The sequence below is a fragment of the Antennarius striatus genome, chromosome 20 (assembly GCF_040054535.1).
Source record: "Antennarius striatus isolate MH-2024 chromosome 20, ASM4005453v1, whole genome shotgun sequence".
Lineage (NCBI taxonomy): Eukaryota > Metazoa > Chordata > Actinopteri > Lophiiformes > Antennariidae > Antennarius > Antennarius striatus.
Window position 1 is genome coordinate 15,638,252 of NC_090795.1, and position 10,642 is coordinate 15,648,893.

Here is a 10,642-nt window from a genome sequence, read left to right on the forward strand (position 1 = left end):
AAAACATTCAGTACTTTACTGATAAATTCCTTTTTTCCTTAAAGAAAGACATCACAGCAACTATACTGTTATAACTATATTATATTCTATGCACTGATTATGTCTGGACTGGAGGTTGAATGTTAGTATGTTTAATGCGTATCAGTAAAAGTAATATATGGAAATTTTCCATTAATTTCAAAGAGCAGGAATCAGGAGCAAATGTGTCTAAGCAGTGGTGAGACTGAGACAACAGGTGACCTCCAGCTTGTAATCAGCCACAAAACTACCCGTAAAGATAAAATCCTTTATCAGACATTTATTCAATTACAATGTGATTGATGTCAGCAAAGTCCATGCTAGCTTAGGGCTGGGCTAAGGCTAAGATCAATATCAGTATTATTAACAGTCAAAACATGTTGCGTAAATGCCTTTGTTCTTAAATTTAATTGCGATCCAACGTCAAAATGAAACATATGCCAAACCATTTGTAATAAACCGTCAATGTAGGTTTACCAGAAGTAGCATTTTTAAAGTTATGTTCGTCATTGTTGTTGGGAAATACCCATATGTCCATGGTGGCATAAAGTCAGGAAGTAACATAATGTGATTAAAGGAAATCAAATTTCAATTCACTTTGCACTTAATGTGGCATCACATTCTGTTGTTTTGGTCTCCTTTTACAATTAATTTGTCAAATTAAGTAAATTCCTTTTTCAAAAGTGCATTGTCGTCACATCTTATTTTACCATTTAGTTTTTGTTACTTCCACCTTTGAGGACATCCCGTGTTTCCATTGGTCATTTTTTAGCCGTGAATAATAAATGACTCAAATCACCTTGACATTCAACAAATCAATCAGTTTTTGCCATTTCTGACCCTCTTAACTTTTCTGTTCTGCCTATATTAAGTAAGGTAATCTGGTTAATATATGCTTTCTAATTATAATTATTTGTTTTTGTGTAGAGGATGCATAGACTGTTGGAGGAGCAGTCTCTGCTCTGCTCTGAACTCAGCCTTTCTACCTGGAACAATGCCTGCATCCCTGAGCTCCGGCCCTGCTAGAACAATAGTCGCTCAGTGTTCTCTGCTGTCACCAGTCAATGTGGAAACTTGCCATGTCTCTGTCTGCAGTGCAAGGAATGTCAATTCCATCAGACAGTCATCTCTTGGACTAGAAGGCATGAGCTTTGTTCTTGCTATTGCTGACAAGCTGGACATTGTCAATGGAGGAAAACCATCATATTACGATCTGTAGAAAGCAGGTAGAAAAACAGCACTGACTATTGGGTCTAAAAGAAAGGAAAATATTGAATGACCCAGAACCTAGTATGGACCAACAAAGGGAGGCTTACCTAAAAAGAAAAAGCATAGGAGTTTGTTGATGACAAGTGTCTTCTGAGAAATATAGCAGAGTGGGAGAAAAGCGCTTAGGATTAGTGTTAGGGTCAGGGGTTATTTTGGTTATTGAGGGAAATCCATTTACAATTAGCCTCTACATTGAATGGCCTGCTCTATAGAAAGCCACCAATAGCAACAGCACTAAGGAAATTTGAAGGGTCTCAGTGATGGGTGCTGAGTGCAATGATTCTGAATATGTATTTTTTCTGGATTATCTAAGATACTAAAGCTGCTGTACATGGCACAGCAGTTAACACCAAAATGCCCTGAATATTTAATTATTTTACAACCAACAGAAACCATAAAATGATGCTGTGTTATTATTTCAGATGTTCTTGCAAGACTATATCTAAATGTTTGTAGAACAAGTGTTAAATTTATGTTGTCAAAGGAATATTTGTTTGGTCATCTTAAATTTGACACACTTTGCTTTTACTCCTCCATCCTATATATGATTCCAAACTAAACATATGACATTCCTCTTTGCTGTGATATCAAGCACACCATTACGAAAGCTGCAAAACTCACCTCAGCTTCTCTGAAATCAAAAAAGTACATTTCTTTCTTCTTCTTTTAATGTCAAACTGCCATGCTTCAGTGTTGTAGCCTGCTTTTCCAAGATTGTCCATTTTGGCCGCTTGCCCAAAGCTCTCATCATGTTGAGAGACTGCTAATCTTCATTTCCACTTTTGAGGGGCCCCAGGTTACCAATCACCACTGTTCCCAGCCCAAGAGGAAAATATAGCTGTGCCAAGAATTTATGCGACTTTGCTGCAGAATCTGTTGGAAGACTCAAGCAATTCTGAGAAGAACTGTGGAAGGATAAACACTGACTATTGCCTGAGAACTGACTATTGCCTGAGACCATCTCCCAAATATAAACCATGTCAAAACATGGTCTTCCATGTATCTTAACTGAAAACAGTATTTTCTAGCAATTACGCCCATCGTGTCTAACACTGTAGATGTTACGAAAAGCAAGAACCAATGTTTAGGCTTGTACAAGCAGTTACAGTCAAACATAGACAACAAAGACCATAGACCAAATGGGTGGAAATGAACTGTCAGTGTGGTAATTTAAAAAAGTAGACAGACAAAACAGCTCAATATGAGATAAATCGAGACTCACTGATACATCTACTGACCCTGTTTCTTGTCTCAGTCCTATTTAATGCATTTTATTTAAAATCCTCGTTCCATTTTAGGAATTAATGCTCCTTATTTAATTCTCTTATTTTAATTGACTATTCCTCATATCCCAAATTAATCTCTTAATTGGGGACCAGCCGTCCTCCAAGAGGTCAATTTCATCAGTGAGTTGCAACAAAGGACAAATTTAAGCTGCCTTCAAGGAGACTGACCTATCTTCTTAATGGCATGTCACCCAAAAGTCTATCCTGTCAACTCTGAGAAAGTACTGTACACAACAGAATATCCCCTTACCAGGATCCTGGTAAAGTGCTAGGATAGACTTCAGTGATTGGGGCAATAAATCACAAGGATCTGTTAATTTCATTTACAAGAGTAATTTATTAAAACATGAAATAAATTTCTTTGATTCAAACCCAAAATCTTTAAAAAAAAAAAAAAAAAAATCAATATCCAAATGTCACTTTAATTACATACTGTATACTTTAGTGGGTCATGGGGCTTGCTGGAGCCTATAGCGAGCTTACAGGGATAAGGCAAGGAGATGCTCCGGACACTTTGCAAACGCATTGCTGTACTTTTTTAATTACAATTTATTCAAGAAGGACATTTAGGCAGAAATTTTGCAAATACAGAATAAGGCATAGGATATCAAATTATGTCTAATACTTTTTAATAATCACCATGTTTAATCATGATAATTCATACAAATTTGTTTAAAATTGTAAAAATAAATTCAAACCCTTAAATTTATTTCAGGAACTGCACCCATGAATGAGGAATTTGAGCCAGAGTGAGCATTTGGTTCGTCCAAAGCAATCCAATTAACTTCTTTTTTATAGGTATGAGTTTGACACCTCCCAGAGTTGTCCAAATCATTGCTCAGCTGCTATGCTCAGTCAGGCAATTTCACAAAAAAATCAGTGTTTACTGTTGAATATTCCCTTTATGAGGCGCTACTCTTATGAACGCTGTCTCAGAAATCCTTCTTCTGAAAGAGAATTGGTTGATCTTGCAAAAATATCCTTCCAAGATTAAAGTAGTCACTCCGATTTATAAGTTTCACCAGCCCAAACAATGCATAAAATGAAGAGGAAAAAAAATATTTATGAGTCCTATTGAACTATCTGTCGCAGTTTTTGATGGAAATTTATTATATCAGTCATTTTAAAAACATTGTTTACCAATGATTATTTGTGTTAGATTTTTTTTTTGCTGCAGAGCAAAACCTTTTATTGACTGAAACCGTACATGGGATTCTGTGAAACTGTTATGGAGAATTAGATTATGTTGCTTAGTCATTCAAATCATACAGGTATATTGATTTTAATTTACTTGTGTCACAAATCCTGTCAGGACCAACAGTAGTGTTGTTCTGTCATTAACATTTCCTGTCTTTCCTGAATGCAGTCAACTCATTCCTGTTTCCTCAACCCTCATGGCTTATACTCATCCATTTGTTCCCTGCCAGACTTGTTTTACTTACCAACATTCCTGTTGTACATGATTATTGTGTCCTGGATTCTGCCTGTTTGCCTGCTCCCTATTTAATGTGTTTACCTGCTCTTTTGAGTACCCTGGTTTTGGAATGAAACTCTGGATTGGATTTACCTCTACTGTCGTGTCTTTGGGGTCTGCCTGTCTTCTGCATGACAACCTGTTAGTGTTAATATTGAGAAATTTCAAACCTTCCGACATACTTATTTTAGTTTATATCTCCTGACTTAACTGGTCATCAAAGATACGAAAATAATACATGATTAGCATTGATAAATGTACATATCAACAACAGCAATATGTGATCAAGAAGTTTAATTAAAAAAATACATAAATAAAATAAAATTAATCAGCCCTTTTGTCAAATCTTAAGGCTAAGGAGTTCCACTGCATGTTATAGGCACATTGAACAGGATTTTCATTCCTACTGGGATACGAGTGGTTGTATTTTGTGTGAAAGATATTGAGTACTTTTTTCAGTTTGTGACACCAACGTTCATAAAATAATTCTGATATTTTTTACCAAACAAAAAATTATGTATTTTTTTCTATTTGAGCAGTTCAACCAAATATTACTCCGGAGACACTTTGTTTGATAGGCATATTTTTCTGAAACAATCTGATTTTGTGGACACTGAGACAGTTAAACTGGTTAGCACTTGTGTCTTTGTTCCCTGAATCAAAAGAAGCATCTTCAGTTCCTGGTGCTCTGCCTTGGTGGTCTGAATGTTGATCACTGTGTGTCTTCTTCATCTGCCTCACTGCTCTGCTTTTGCTCAACTCACAAGCTGTTCTCTTACTCCTTCTACTGTGGAAACAAAAAGAGAGGATATATTGTTTTAATGATCATAGGAGCTTAGTTTCATGATGAAAAACTGAAACGCAACAATGAGAAAGTGTCAGATGGACTTCATGTCCCCATATTCCAGCTTAAATCATTAAAAATGTTTGCTTACTGAGTAGCAAGGGCCATAATCAATTAAATAAAAAAATAATAGTAACAGACTCAATCTCCAGATATATAAAAACAAGACATAAAACACAAAAAGAAATCCATGTTTAAATTCATAATGAAAATAAAAACCACAATATACAGTACGTGTGTACATATGTCAGACATGACACAAAAAGTAAGGAAATTTGTGTTTGGTAGATCATTTCTTTGTTGTAACAATACTTCTTGGAAATAAATCTTATATTGTTAAAAACCCTGCTTGTTCTCCTTTCAAGTGGTACCACACTTGCTTAAGTTCTTCTCGTCCATTGTGAGTTCTGTTGTCTAAAAGGCAGTGAATCTGTCACACTGCAGAGACGGTTTTGGACAATAGCTTCAAAGAAGATGAGGACATACTTCAGAACAGGATGTGCCAATGATGAGAGGGCAATTCATCATTTCGACATCAAAAGGCCCATTTAATTTGAGAACATCAGAGAGGATGGAGTTGAATCCGCAATAGACTGCTGCTCACTCACTTCTGTTGTGTGTTTTTTTTTTTCAATCTCCATTCCCCCTCAAGTTCAAATGTTTTGTACATTTGGAGCACCATGTGGCCTCACATTATTTTCTAATAGATTTTCTTGTCCTAACAGCAGATTCTTCCCAGTCCTGTCCTCTATAATTATCTGTTGAGGTTTGATTCAGTAGTTCACCTCAGCTTCAGGATTTTGTAGGGAACAGAGATCCAGCAGGGAACTCACAAGCACACAGAGAACATCTTACTTCAAAGAGAACAGTCTGAGGTTCAAGATGGATTTGAACCTATGACCTTCCTGCTGAGGGGCAGCAGTGGAAATGGATTGGCTTGAAGGGGCATAAAAGGCCAAATGATTTTACAACTGTCAGAGTCACACTGTGAGTGCTGCTCTCTCTATTGGAGAAATGATTCATCACACGAGTCCCCAATGCCTCATGAATGAGCAACTCTCACTGTACCAGGAAGAATTTCCTTGACAGTTATCAATGATATTATCCTGTTTCTGTCACTGCAATTATGCACTTTTATGCCACATTTATACTTCATCCCCTGTGCTCACCAATCAAATTTTCTTGTGAATTTAGGCTGGTCAAGAAAATACAGATATAGATCTATTCTCTTAGAAATAAATTATGTGGAGACAGAATTGTACTTGTCAGTTTAATGTGGTTGCTCACATCTTCTTCTTTTCCTGTCAGCTTTTTCCTTCAGGGTCGACACAGCCAATCAGTGTCCTCCATCTAACCCTGTCTTCTGCATCCTCTTCTCTCACACCAACTACCTTCATGTCCTCTTCCACCGTATCCATAAACTTCCTCTTCGGTTTTCCTCTAGGCCTCCTGCCTGGCAGTTCAAAACTCAGCATCCTTCTACCAATATATTCACTATCTCTCCTCTGGACATGTCCAAACCATCTCAGTATGGCCTCCCTGACTTTATCTCCAAAACCTCTAACATGTGATGTACTCATTCTTGATCCTATCCTTCCTGGTCACTCCCAGAGAGAACCTCAGAATCTTCATCTCTGCTACCTCCAGCTCTGTCTCCTGTCTTTTCCTCAGTGACACTATCTGTAGACCAAACAACATCTCTGGTCTCACCACATTTTTGTACACCTTTCCTTTAATTTTAGCTGAAACTCTTCTATCACACATCACACCTGACACTTTTCTCCACCCGTTCCATCCTGCCTGTACACGCTTCTTCACCTCTTTTCCACACTCTCCATTGCTCTCGACTCTTTTAAAATCCTCCACCTTCTTGATCTCTTCTCCCTGTAACCTCACTCTTCCACTTGGGTCCCTCTCATTCACACACATGGACTCTGTCTTACTGCAGCTAACCTTCATTCCTCTTCTTTCCAGGACAAACCTCCACCTCTCTAGCTTCTCCTCCACCTGTTCCCTGCTCTCACTACAGATCACAATGTCATCTGCAAACATCATAGTCCATGGAGATTCCTGTCTAACCTCGTCTGTAAGCCTGTCCATCACCATAGTGAACAAGAAGGGGCTCAGAGCTGATCCCTGATGCAGTCCTACCTTCACTTTGAACTCCTTTGTCACACCTACAGCACACCTCACCACTGTCTTACAGTCCTCATATATGTCCTGCACCGCTCTAACATACTTCTCTGCCACTCCAGACTTCTTCATACAATACCACAGTTCCTCCCTGGGGACCCTGTCATAAGCTTTATCCAGATCTACAAAAACACAATGCAGCTCCCTCTGGCCTTCTCTGTACTTCTCTATCAACATCCTCAAAGCAAATACTGCATCTGTAGTACTCTTTTTTGGCAAGAAACCATACTGCTGCTTGCAAATGCTCACTTCCGACCTTAAACTAGCTTCAACTACTATTTCCCATAACTTCATTGTATGGCTCATCAGCTTTATTCCTCTGTAGTTGCCACAACTCTGTACATCTCCCTTGTTCTTAAAAATGGGCACCAGCACACTTCTCCTCCATGCCTCAAGCATCTTCTCACTATCTAAGATCCTGTTGAACAACCCAGTCAGATACTCTACTGCCACCTCTCCTAGACACTTCCAAACCTCTACAGGTATATCATCACGACCGACTGCCTTTCCACTCTTCATCCTCTTCAGTGCCCTCCTCACTTCATCCTGACTAATCTTTGCTACATCCTGGTCCACAAAAGTCACCTCTTATAGTCTTTGTTCTCTCTCATTTTCCACGTTCATCAACTCTTCAAAGTACTCTTTCCATCTTCCCATCACACTACTGGCATCTGTCAATAGACTTCCATCTCTATCCTTAATCACCCTAACCTGCTTCACGTCCTTCCCATCTCTGTCTCTCTGTCTTGCCAACCTTAATAGATCAGTCTCTCCCTCCTTACTGTCCAACTTAGCATACAAGTCATCATAAGCCCCTTGTTTGGCCTTTGCTACCTCTATCTTCACCTTACGCTGCATCTCCCTGTACTCCTGTCTACTCTCCTCAGTCCTCTCAGTGTCCCACTTTTTCTTAGCTAACCTCTTTCTCTGTATACACTCCTGTACCTCCTCATTCCACCACCAAGTCTCCTTATCTACTTTCCTTCCAGATGACACACCAAGTACTCTCCTACCTGTCTCTCTGATCACATTAGCTGTAGTTGTCCAGTCATCTGGCAGCACCTCCTGACCACCCAAAGCCTGTCTTAACTCCTTCCTAAAAGTCATGCAACACTCTTCCTCTTTTGGATTCCACCATTTCATCCTCTGCTCTGTCTTTGTCCTCTTCATCTTCCTCACCACCAGAGTCATCCTACATACCACCATCCTATGCTGTTTTGCTACACTCTCACCTACCACCACTTTGCAGTCACTGATCTCCTTCAGATCACACGGTCTACATTGACTCTTATAGGTAACCTTATTTCCTGCCTCCTCTGGCAGAAAGTATTCACTATAGCCATTTCCATCCTTTTTGCAAAGTCAACTACCATCTGTCTGTCTGCGTTCCTCTCCTGGATACCAAACCTACCCACCAACTCTTTATCACCTCTGTTTCCTGCACCAACATGTCCATTGAAGTCTGCACCAATGACAACTCTGCATCACTTCACCAAATTCCAACCAGAATTTCTCCTTCTCCTCCAGCTTACATCCTACCTGTGGAGCATACCCACTAACAACATTGATCACACCTTCGATGTCTAGCTTCAGACTCATCACTCTATCTGACACTCTTTTTACCTCCAGGACATTCCTAATAAATTCCTCCTTCAAGATAACTCATACTCCATTTATTTTCCTATCTACACCATGATAGAACAACTTGAACCCTGCTCCTAAACTTCTAGCCTTACTACCTTTCCACCTGGTCTCCTGGACACACAGTATGTCTACTTTCCTCCCCTGCATCATGTCAACCAACTCTCTACCTTTTCCTGTCATAGTTCCAACATTCAGCATCCTATACTTTTGGCGTTCCTCTTCTCTCTCTTCCTACGAACACACTTTCCTCCTCTCCTTCGTCATATGTGGATGCTCACATACAGTATATAAATATTAATGCAGGTATTAAAATACTTGAAAAATTCAGTTTTTCTTGGTCAATTATAATAAAATACATGTATACACACACACACACGGTATATACACATACAGTATATATAGCGTACATACAGTATATAATATGTATATACAGCATATATGAACATAAACAGTAAATATCTATTTTCCCCGCTGTCACGGGGACCTGGAGCCTATCCCAGCTGGCTTAGGGTGTGAGGCTGGGGAAACTCCAGGTGCGACGCCTGTGCACTGCGGAGCCCAACAGAGACACAGACAAAAACACGCACAGACTCATGGTCAATTCGGACCAGCCACTTCCCCTGAAGTGCATGTTTCTGGAGGTGGGAGGAAGCTGGAGAACCCAGAGAGAACCCACACAGACACGGGGAGAATGTATAAACTCCGCACAGAGCAGTACTCGAACCCGGAAACACCTTGCAGTGCGGTGACAGTGCTACCCACAGTGCAATCGTGCCGCAATATATCTATCTATCTATACTTATACAGTATATATATATATATATATATATATATATATATATATATATATATATATATAGAGAGAGAGAGAGAGAGCGAGAGAGAGAGAGAGAGATACACTCACACACACACACGCATGCACGCACGCACGCACGCACGCACGCACACACACACACACACACACACACACACACACACACACACACACAACCTAGCGGGAACCTGTGGAAATTCCACGATAAAACAATACTATCAGACTTCATACCAAACATATGAAAACGAATGTATTGGTATTATAAACCAAGTGCACCCATCACCGAGTTCTCCCACCAGCAGGCAGCGCATCCCGGTCTGACCCAGAACTGGAGTCAGAGTCTTTGGCGAGGAGCGTGAATGAATTAATGAATAAAATAAACATCCTACTGTGAAGCATGTTTATCAACGCGTGTTCGATGTGGAGCTGTTATATGTTAGAAAATAGCCCGTTTTAACTCAATAGACGGGTCACACATAGTACAGTTACAGCGGTTTTTGTCGCAGGGGGATGCGTAAAGTCCAGTGGATTGATTTAAACAGCTTTGGATAACCATGAACTGGATAACTGAGAACCTACACAGACATCATGGTACTGAAAAAAATCCAGACCTCCAACCCTTCACACAGTAACCCAGGACACCTGGCAAATTCAACCAAATCCTCCGAGTCTGAAAGGTATCCAAAAGCTGTTGAGTCGATCCACTGGACTTCTTCAGTTCTTCTTGGATGAGAGACGAAACATCTTCAAGAAATTTCTTAACGTCCAGTGGATGACTCAACAGCTTTTGGATAACCATGACCTGGATGACTGAGAACCTACACAGACATTGAGTCTGAAAGGTCCCTCACGAAATCATCTGAACGTCAAGCGTCACTCCTCTCTACCACCAATGTCAGTCACTATCTGACTGTTTTCTGTAGTCACTCCTGAGTGAAATACCATGTTACATTCAGTCCACTGGGATATGCAAGGGTCCATCTTTGGTGAAAGTTTCATTCAAATCTATGTATTAGTGTTTTTGTGTAAACCTAGTGACACTCAATCAAATAAACTAATGCTGTCTCCAAACCTAGAGGACAGAGGTAATGAAGCAGGAG

The 10,642-nt window shown here is 39.7% G+C and overlaps 1 protein-coding gene across 1 annotated transcript in view; it reads left to right on the forward strand.

Moving 5' to 3' along the window:
• itprid1 (ITPR interacting domain containing 1) overlaps nucleotides 1–5,171 on the forward strand; it is a 28,577-nt gene extending 23,406 nt beyond the window's left edge. Inside the window, exon 10 of the transcript XR_011039025.1 lies at nucleotides 946–5,171. The gene's annotated coding sequence lies outside the window, so the exon portion shown is untranslated. The remainder of the gene's footprint in view (nucleotides 1–945) is intronic.
• Nucleotides 5,172–10,642: the final 5,471 nt, after the last annotated feature.